Source organism: Ursus maritimus, unplaced genomic scaffold (genome assembly GCF_017311325.1).
Source record: "Ursus maritimus isolate PB19 unplaced genomic scaffold, ASM1731132v1 scaffold_16, whole genome shotgun sequence".
NCBI lineage: Eukaryota > Metazoa > Chordata > Mammalia > Carnivora > Ursidae > Ursus > Ursus maritimus.
Genome location: NW_024424008.1, coordinates 3,161,418 through 3,172,536, shown reverse-complemented (window position 1 = coordinate 3,172,536; position 11,119 = coordinate 3,161,418). Strand labels below are relative to the sequence as shown.

Sequence of the window (11,119 nt, the reverse complement as noted above, 5' to 3'; positions counted from 1 at the left end):
AACACATTCTGTGTCAGGCATTGCTCTGGTATACTGGCTAACTAGAGTCAGATAAGATAAAATGAAGTAAGGCTCAATAAATCTTTAAAATGAATGCATGGAAGCATGAATGGAAGAAGTAGAAAATTAGCTACTAGATTACGTCAGGGAGATCTTCTACTGCAGAATCCGTAGTTCCTGACTACTGAGGTCTCTTGTTCCTGGAATCATATCCATGGCAACTGTAGAATGGTTGTCATGGAATCCCCTCTAAACATGTGACTGGTAGAAATATGGGTAAAACAGGCAAGTGCTCAGCCAGATTGTTTGGACTAAGGGTTTATGAAACCTAAAGTAGACCCCAGAATCGACCGTTCCGGAGGCTGAGCCACAGTGAGATGTGCTTACACGGCATCTAAGCCTATGGAGGGTCAGCCGCAGAGTGATTAAGCTCAATTTTAAAATCCTAATTTCTCTTTTGGTTTTGGAAGAGGTATTCATTGGGTAAAGTGGGCTCAATCAAGGAGGATGACCAGAATGAATACAGGGTGCCAAAGCACCCCAGAAAACAAGTGGGTGGTTAGCTGTGAGAATTGAATTTGGGCCAATACAGAAACTGACGTCGGTGGGTTGTGGTACAGGATACTGAAAATTGTTCTAGGACCAAAACTAGAGAATTCATTCAAGATATAGGAAAATTGATTCTGACTTACCGAAAGGAAGGTCTCAGTAACAGCAAAAAACTATCTATAGTTGACCCTGGAACAATGCAGGTTTGGACTGCATTCCACTTAAATGTGGATGTTTTTGGATACATTACAGTAGTATGAATGTATTTTCTTACAATCTTAAGACCATTTTCTTTTCTCTAGGTTCTTTATTTTAAGAATACAGTATATAATACATATAGCTTATAAAATATGTGTCAATGAAGATACTTTGTAATTGGAAGGCTTGATCAACAGTAGGCTATTAGAACTTAAATTTTGGAGGAGTCAGTGGTTGTGTGAGGATTTTCCAATATGTGGGAGCTGGCACATGTTGTTCAAGAATCAACTGTAAAAATGAAAGGGAATGATCCAGAGAGAGTGAGAACTATACTTGTTTAGGCCAATCTAGATAATTACTCAATGGAAATACTGTAGAGTGGTTTACGCCTCAGACCTGTGTTCGTGTTAAATGACTGTAATTTCCCTTTCTATTCTGATAGTCTATGTTTCTGTGAAATTTGGGGTAAGATAAAAACTCAGTTTTTGAGGCCTCCAGGAGAGAACGTTACGAACTTGTAAGTATTTTGCTTTTGGTGCCATTTTACAGTGGAAATGCTCTGAGCCATGAATGATCCCAGTATTAAAGACTCTTCCAGATTTATTGATTGTTTCTGTCAGAGCCTATTCCTAGGTTTGTATGACTAGGACATCTAAACCTGAAATGCCTTTGGTGTCAGAATCATGTATACAACTCATTAGATATTATTTCAAAATAATCCAGTTTCAACCTCTTAGATTCAATTGTGATCATGCTTAAAACATATCCACGTTAACTGAATTAACCACAAACTCCAAAAATAGTGCCTGATGCGAAAACCTATTTATCCTTACATCTCTCCTCTGTGTTCTGCCTTATTGGAGCTCATAGATTTTAGCACATTGTCCTTCACTTTTGGCTCCTGAACTAATTCATAACTGTCCACCAAAGTACTGTACCTCTTTTCAAGAATGTTACCATAGTTCTAAGGTCAGACCCAGAGGGGTGCTTGGTACCTCGGTCAGTTAAGCATCTGACCATTTCAGCTAAGCCATGATCTCAGGGTCATGAAACGGAGCCCTGAGTCAGCTCTGCACTCGTCAGGAGGCTGCTGAAGATTCTCTCTCTCCCTCTGGCCTCCTCGCGTGTGCACACACTCTCTACCTCTCTTCTCTCTCCAAAAACGAAACTGAACTAAACTAAACGTCAGACCCAGAGATCATTGCCTCTGAGAAAGGACTTCCTGCCAGCTAGTTTTCTGAGAGCCCCTTTGCATCCTTGTTTCTCAGGCTATAAATTATGGGGTTCAACATTGGAGTCACCACTGTATAGAACACAGATATCGTTTTATTCCCCTTTCTTGTGGTCTTGGAGTTTGGCTGCATGTGCGCGAATATTCCTGAGCCATAGAAGAGGACAACAACAATCAGATGGGAGCCACAGGTAGAGAAAGCCTTGAGCCTCCTCCCCAGACTGCATCTGGAGCACAGTGATAATATTCCAGTAGGAGACAAGGATCAGGCAGACAGGAGTTAAGAGCATGACCACGCCCATTGCAAAGATGGTCATTTCGTTGCTGTAAGTGTCTGCTGAAGCCAGCTTCACGAGGGCAGGAGGTTCACAAAAGTAGTGATTGATAATGTTCTGTCCTTGATAGGGTAGTTGGAGCGTAATGGTGGTATCCGAGCAGCTACTGCCCGCTGGCTCAGGATCCTATAGCCAACTGGAGACACACCTTGGGGTCATGATGGTGGAGTAGTGCAGGGGCTTGCAGACAGCAAGCGTACGGTCATGGGACATCACCACCAGCAGTGCACACTCTGTACACCCAACCAAAGGAAGACAGCTGTCTGTGCCATACACCCAAAAAAAGAAATAGTTTTCCTCTTTACGAGGAAGTGGACCAACACTTGAGGGACAATGCTAGTGGAGAAGCAGAGATCTGCGAAAGACAGGTTTCTAAGAAAAGTACATGGGAGTGTGAAGTCGAGAATCCATGAAGATGAGAATGATGATGAGCAGGTTTCAAGCACGTCAAAGATAAACGATGAGAAAAAGAATAAATAGCAGGATCTGGGTCTAGAGTCCTGGGAAAGGCCAAGGAAAGAAACTCCAGCCACAAGGTTTGGTTTTCTCTCCCATTGAGTTTATGGCTCTTTATCTGTCTGCACAAATAGAAAGGACAGACTTTGGGGTTTGACATCAAGTCTTGAGAAGAGTATCATTCTAGCTCATTTAAAAACCAAATCGGATATTTCTAGCTTGTTGTTATTCATGTACTTAAAATAATGCTAAATAGAATATTTTTAATTCTTATTAGTTTTTTCTAATGTAAATCCACTTCATTGTTTCCCAAATCTCCTCTTCCCAGGCCACTTACTTATGGAGTGTGACATTGTTAAAGCCTTCTTGGCTAGTTCTGATATGAGGATATTGGACTTCACGTGGATTTTACTAAATGCCTGTACACATATTGTTACAAAATAGTATGCATATTTTTAAGCACTTACCATGTATAAAATTGCACCAATAACTATTCAAAATACTGCATATTTAATTATAATATATTCTTGAAAAATGTGAAACAGCTTTCAGGCATCAAACTTAATTTGACCTCTTAAAAAACAATAAATTATTCTTGCTTTAAAAGAGGCCTTGGGATACCAGGGTAGCATCTGCCTCTGGCTCATGTTCATGATCCAGGGTCCAGGGATGGAATCCTGCATTGGTCTCCTTGCTGGGCAGGGAACTTGCCTCCCTCTCTGCCTGCTGCTCCCCTGCTTGTGCTCTCTCTTTCTCTCTGACAAATGACTAAATAAAATCGTTAAAAAATAAAGCCTTATCATTGAATACACTCAATATTATTCTATTTGGATTAAAGAGTAAAATACTGAAAGTAAAACAACAAAAGACAGGAAGAATAAGTTAAAATTCTTGTGATATCTGGATAGGATAAGACCGACTATAAATCTGTCTAAAAAACCATGAAGGAAAACATAGAATGTACAACATAAATCCGAAAGACTTCTTGAGATAGTAATATCATGAATAAAATTAAAGTTAAACTACAAACTGAGGAAAATATTTGGAAGGAGACATCAGACAATAGTTAATACCTTTATTCATTAAGATTAAATATAAAACACTCATGAAAATGGTTGAGGCGAAGCAATAATGAGCCAAGGAATACTTTACAAAGAAGAAAACGCAAACAGATTTCAGTATAAGAAAAATATTCGATATTATTATAACTAGCATGAGTACAACACAACTGAGAAGTTTTTTCATTTTTTCACCTGGCGCTATTAGCTAATATTTTAACGAAACAAGCACATCACAAATAGTAAACTTAGTATTTTTTAAAAAGACTTTTATTTTTTTTGAGAGACAGAGTGAGCTAAGAGAGCACCAGCAGGGAGGAGAAGGAGAGGGGAAGCTGGGATCATGACCTGAGCTGAAGGCAAACACAACTAGAACTGAGCCATGGGTGCCCTAGTAACTAGTATTTTATTGAAAATTTAACTCATGACAGGCATGAAGGGGTTTACATAATTACAGTGTCCCAATAACATTATATGTAGGACATTATTCATCTTACTTTGCAGATGAAAACTGAGGCACAGAAAAGTTCAGCTACCTTCCCCAAATTATACAATTTTAAAATGGCAGAATTTTAACCATAAAATGAGGAAATAGGGAAAAAAGACATTTTTGTACAATGTGCAGGTGTTAGGAAAATTAGTCCAATCTTTCTGGAAAATAATTTTGTCATATATTTTAAAATTTAAATTTTGACCCCAGGGCTCAATAATATGGGGGAAGGAGAAATTCCCTTTATTACTAGTCCTTTTCTTCTCGTGAGGAAGAATCTGATTTGATGACATTCTAGGATGTTGCTTGGTCCATATTTACTACTGGTTGGGGTTATTGTGTTTAAAGGGTCATGCATGTTCCATTTCCTGCACTTCTTCATGGAATTGGACTCGATAAATTGCGAAGTCAAACTTAAGCTGTAAGGGAGACTGAAGATTTTGAAAGACTTTACATTAGACCAAGTACCCCAACCTAGGCTTATCAGAGTTCTGAACTTGAGTGACATTAGGGACGTGCAATTAATAAAAAGCAGTGTCTTGGTTTTCATATTTCTCATTTCTTCGTGGAGAACTCCAAGGAAAGGAATCCCCTAGGCCTATCATATAATACCGCCTTCATTGTCCCAATTCAAATCCAATCTAGGAATCTATTCCAAATAAATAAATCTATTCTAAATAAATACTCCAAATTGGAAGAAAAATATTCACAAGGAAATTTGCGTGTATCATGTTATATAACAATGGTTAAAAACAGACATACAGACAAAATGGAATATAATACAGAACCTAGAAGCAAACCCACACATATGCCACAGTCAACTGATCTTTGACAAGGGTGCCAAGAACACACAGTGAGGAAATGACTGTCTCACCAATAAATAGTGTTGGGAAACTGGATATGCACATGCAAAAAAAAGAAAAAAAAAAAAAGAAAAGAAATTGACCCTTTACCTTACATCATATACAAAAATCAACCCAAGAATGGGTCTCACAGAAGACCTGAAACTATAAAACTTGATGAAAAAAACAAAGGGAAAACTTTGGGAGATTAGACTTGGCAATGATTTTGATTTGACACCTAAAGCACAAGCAATGAAAAGACAAGTGAGATAAAACAAACAAACAAATACCTAAGAAAAGTTTCTGCACAGCAAAGGAAACAATCAACTAAAGGAAAAGGCATCCCATGAAATAGGAGAAAATATTTGCAAACCATATATCTCATAAAGTGTTAATATCTGAAATATATAGAACCTGCATACAACTGACCAGGCCAAAAAAAAAAAGCAAAATAATCCAATTTTTAAAAAAGATTTTATTTATTTATTTGAAAGAAGAGAGACAGCCAGTGAGAGAGGGAACACAAGTCAGGGGAGTGAGAGAGGAAGAAGCAGGCTCCGTGGAGGGGAGCCCCATGTGGTGCTTCGACCCCAGGACCTTGGGATCATACCCTGAGCCGAAGGCGGAGGCGCTGAACGAGCTCAGCCACCCAAGCGCCCCAATACTCCAATTTTTAAATGGACCGTGAAAACCAAATAAACATGTCTCCAGAGAAGACATTCAAATGGCCAAGAGGTACATGAAAAGCTGCACGTCGGATCACTAATCATCATGCAAGTGTCAATCAAAACACTGAAATATTACATTACCCCTGTTAGGGTGGTTACTAGAAAAAGTTAAAAATACAAACCACTGAAGGTAACTAGTGTTGACAAGGATGTGGAGAAAAGGAAAACCTTGTACATTGTTGGTAGGAATGTAAATTGGGGCAGCTACTATGGAAAACAGTTTGAGGTATTCCTCAAAAATTAAGAATAGAATTATCATAGATCAACAATCTCACTTCTGGGTATATATCCAAAGGGAATCGAAATCAAGATCTTGAAAAAACATCTGAACTCCCATGTTCATTTGCAGCATTATTCACTTAAGAGTCAAGACATAGTAGCGCATTTAAATGTCCATTAACAAATGCATAAAGAAAATCTTGAATATACACACAATAGAATATTATTCACCTTAAAAAGGAAGAATCATGCCATATGTGACAACACTTGGATGAATCTGAAGGACATCATGCTAAGTGAAGTAAGCCAGATACAGAAGAACAAATACACACACACACACAACATGCTCACAAAGGACAAATACTACATGATATCACTTAATGTAAAATAGGTCAAACTCATAGAAGCAGAGAGGTGCTATAGTCATTGCCAGGGGCTTGTGGAAGGAGGCAATCATTAGTCAAATTAAGTATTAGACAAAGGATACTAAGTTTGAGTTTTGTAAAACAGAGTAGCCCTAGGATATACTGTACAACATCGTGCTACAGATTACTCAAGAACTACTTCTCTCCCACAATTACTTAAAATTGCACAGTAAAACTGTTCTCAGCACTGTCAGTAATGTAACGTTGGTCACTTTTTTCCCCTTATTTTATTTTCTAGCTGTTACCTGAGCATCTCTGTTTCCTCTATATCCTACAGATAATGATTAATATCCTTAATAATAATAATGACAGATCATCTTCCACTGGTACTTACCACAAAGTGGTATGCTTAGGGACCAATGTTTTTTTTTTTTTTAATTTTGTTTATTTATTCGAGCAGAGATAGAGACAGCCAGTGAGAGAGGGAACACAGCAGGGGAGTGGGAGAGGGAGAAGCTGAGGCTCAAGCGGGAGAGCCTGATGTGGGCTCGATCCCAAACTGCCGGGATCACGCCCTGGCTGGAGGCGAGACGCAACGCTGTGCCACCCAGGCGCCCCTAGGGACCAATGTTAATATAGGTTTTCAAAGCACACAGAAAGCACTGAAAGAAAATATCTCAAAATGCTGGGAGTGATTGACTCTGGGTATTGGAATTATAGGGGTTATTTTTTTCCTTTTTAATGATCTTGTTCCTTAATGTTGTTTTTCATAGGTCATCGCTATTGCCAATATAGGAAAAATATAAACATGGAAAAGGCCTAAACAGCACTTAGCTGAGGATGCTTTAAACTAAAGTCACGTTATTGCATCTGCTTTCTCTTTTTCTTTTAAAGACGTTATTATTATTTATTTTTGAGAGAGAGAAAAAGCACAGAGAAGTAGAAGCAGGTTCCCAGCTGAGCAGAAAGCCCAATGTGGGATTCAATCCCAGGACCCTGAGATCATGACCTGAGCTGAAGACAGAGGTTTAGCCCACTGAGCCACCCAGGTGCCCTGCTTTCAGTCTTAATAAAGTAACTGCTATAGGACCAGCTATCTTGCTAGAAGCAAATATGAAATGGAAGTATGGAATACCTATATTCAGACATTGGACAATAGCCAGTTCAGTAGCAATCTTGCACAGCAAGGAAATAAGCAAAGGTCAGTTCCATGGTCCCACTAGCTTAATGCAAGCTACCAGACCATGGTCCATGAGGATCTGGAGCCTGAGCAGATTCATGATGGCCTCACTGAGGTGAGAAACAGAGATCCAATAACTGATGGTGCCAAGCATTTGGAACAGGTGAAGAGAGCATCAGAAAGGAAGTGGCTGTACAGGAAAGGGGTTTCTAGGAATCTGAACAAGTTTGGGCTGAATATTAAGCAAGGCAGGCATAGTATAGGCTGGGCAAGCCTCCCAGAAGGCAATTATTAGGGAAGTCAGGTAAAGCAGCAAGATTTTGGAATTCTAGCCATCCAGAATTGAGGAGCTTCACTGAAAACTCCTGGCAATGAGTTGCTACTTCTCAGAGGACAGGTCTAAGGAATAAAACTGGGATGAATACTGTAAACTCCTTCAATATATAAAAAACCATAGGCATAGCAAAAAATCAAACAGACTATATAAAATGGAATAAAAAATACTCAAAACATAAGGCCAATAAGATGAAAAGAAAAGGAATACATGAGAAAAATAGAAGCAATAATAAGATGGTAGACTTAATCCCAATTGTATTCAGAATTACATTAAAAAGTAAAATGGATAATATATTCTAATTAAAAGAGGAAGAGATTGAGACCCTGGGAAGATGGTGAAAGGAACCTAAGCTTGTCTTATCCCCATGAATACAACTAGGTAACAGTTACATCAGTAGATAACCCAGAAAATGGCTCCTGACGACCAGCAGAACAAATCCCACAATCCTAAATGTAGAAAAAGAGCCCACAATGAATGAGGTAGGAAGGGTAAAGTCATGCTTTGGGAGGGGAAATGGACTGTGGCAGTACGCAGCGGGAGGGTAGCCAGTGGTGCAAATATAGACTATCATACAGGGAGCCTGCACAGGGAAGATGAAACCCCATAACGCTTGGCTTTGAAGTGAGAGGGACCAAACCTTGTGAGTTCTATTACAACCAGTGGACTTAAAGACTGAATCTATAAAATCAGAGACTTGGTTCTAGCAGAGCCCAGAGAGGGTGTTGGAGCAAAGTTCCCCTTAAAGAGACAGTACAACAAACAGCTAGGAAGAAACAGCAAACAGCCAGGAAGATACATGGAAGCACGAGTTTCGAAAACACTGGGGGCAGACAGGAGAGATAATTTGCTCATCTCGGAGTATGCCACAGATAGGCAGTGATCACAGGGAGACTCTCGAGGAACAAAGGGCTGTCAGGCTACCATTTCCCTCTTATCCCAACATAAACAATTGGGCCCTTTTGGGAACCAGCACAGTGCTGCCACTCACTACCTAACTTGCTCCACACCAAGCCCCCTGCCCACCCACACATTTGGCAGTTCCATCCTTCCCAGTCACACTTGCCTTCGTCCCAGCTTCAGGATATAGCTCCCGCATGAAGACCATCACAAACCCCACCAACACCTCATCTTCTGACCCACACAGTTTGTAGGACCTCAGTACTGGAAGCAGCAGCAGGCCTCGATTCACATGCAGACCAGTGCACCCTTATCAAAATGTGACCCACTCATCTGGGGACCATGGAACTGTACACAAAGGGCAAGAGAGCCTCTGCAGACTACTGGACTGAAGGAAAAAATGGCCAGGACTCAACAGCAGGGCATATGAAGCACACATAGAAGATACTTCCTGAAGACATTTCTACACACTAATAATTGAAGCAGCAGAAAGGGGAGATTAAGAAACAATCCCCTTTATAACTACACCAAAGAGAACAAAGATAGCTAGGAATGAACTGGACGTGAAAGACCTCTACTCTGAAAAACTATAAAACACTGATGAAAGAAATTAAAGATGACACACAATGGAAAAATATTCCATGCTCATGGATTGGAAAACAAATATTGTTAGAATATCCATACTGCCCCAAGCAATCTACAGATTTAACACAATCCTTATCAAAACATCAACATTTTCACAATCTAATTCAAATAATTCTAAAATATGTATGGAACCAACAACCAAAAAGAACCTGACTAGCCAAGCTAATCCTGAGAAAAGAAGAGAAACCATAGGTTTACCACAGTCCCAGATTTCTAAGATATACTGCAAAACTGTAGAAATCAAAGCAATATAGTATAGGCACAGCAATAGATGTATACACGTATAGGTTAGAACAGAGAGCCCGGAAATAAACCCCATCATTATATGGTGGATTAATCTTTGACAAAGGAGGCAAACATATGCAATGGGAAACAGATCATGCTTTGTGCAAAAATGGTGTTGGGAAAACTGGTAGCCAGCTACATGCAAAAGAATGAAACAAAACCACTCCTTACACCCCATGCAAAAATAAACTCAAAATAGGTTAAGGACCTACGTGTGAGACCTGAAACCATAAAAATCCTAGAAGAGAGAGTGCACAGGGCAGAATTTCTCTTGCATTGGCCATAGCAACATCTTTCTAGACTATGTCTCCTGGGGCAAAGGGAAACAAAAGCAAAAAATAAACTATTGGGACTACTTCAAAATACAAGTCTCCCACGGCAAAGGAAACGCAATCAACAAAACTAAAAGACAACCTACTGAATGGGAGAAAGATATTTCGAATAACATATCCAGTAAAGGATAAGTATCAAATATAGCCAGAATTTATACAACCCGGGGCGCCTTGGGTGCACAGCGGACGTTACCTCTGCCTTCGGCTGTGGCGTGATCCCGGCGTTAAGGGATCGGCTAGCCCACATCAGGCTCCTCCTCTATGAGCCTGCTTTTCCTCTCCCCACTCCCCCTGCTTGTGTTCCCTCTCTCGCTGGCTGTCTCTCATCTCTGTCGAATAAATAAATAAAATCTTTAAAAAAAAAAAAAAAAGAATTTATACAACCCAACACTGTAAAACCCAAATAATCCAATAAAAATGGTCAGAAGACATGAACAGACATTTCTCACGCAGACACATAAAAAGATGCTCAACATCACTAATCCTCAAGAATTTTACAAATCAAACACAAGATCAGATCACTGTCAAAATATATAAACAACAAATAGAACTCTGGACTTCAAAGAGCTTTTAAAAATAGTAAAATAATACCAATGGAAATGATGCAAACAGGATGTTGGGCAATATCACAGTAAGAAAAGCAAATGCCAAAAACTTTGTAAAGAACATTCATCCTCATTAGAGAAATAGAAAATAAAATGTAGCTGTTGTTTCTTCTCGCATTACATTAGCAAAGCTGAAATAGACTGAAATCTCCAACTGTATTTTTGAGAAGGGGGAGAACAGATACGAAAAAGTAGGCATGAAACATTTATAAAATCTCTCTGGAGGAGGCAATCAAAAGTATTATAAAGTTACAAATGGACTTGCCTTTTTTTTCTGAATAATGCTATTTTTAGGACTTTACATATTGGAAATAATTACAGGTATGCATAAACTTTGTTTCAAAGGATAGCAGCAATGCGACAACCT

The 11,119-nt window shown here is 39.3% G+C and overlaps 1 pseudogene; it reads right to left on the bottom strand.

Moving 5' to 3' along the window:
* Nucleotides 1-1,932: 1,932 nt before the first annotated feature.
* Nucleotides 1,933-3,122, bottom strand: LOC121102944 (annotated as a pseudogene).
* Between the last annotated feature and the right edge of the window lie 7,997 nt (nt 3,123-11,119).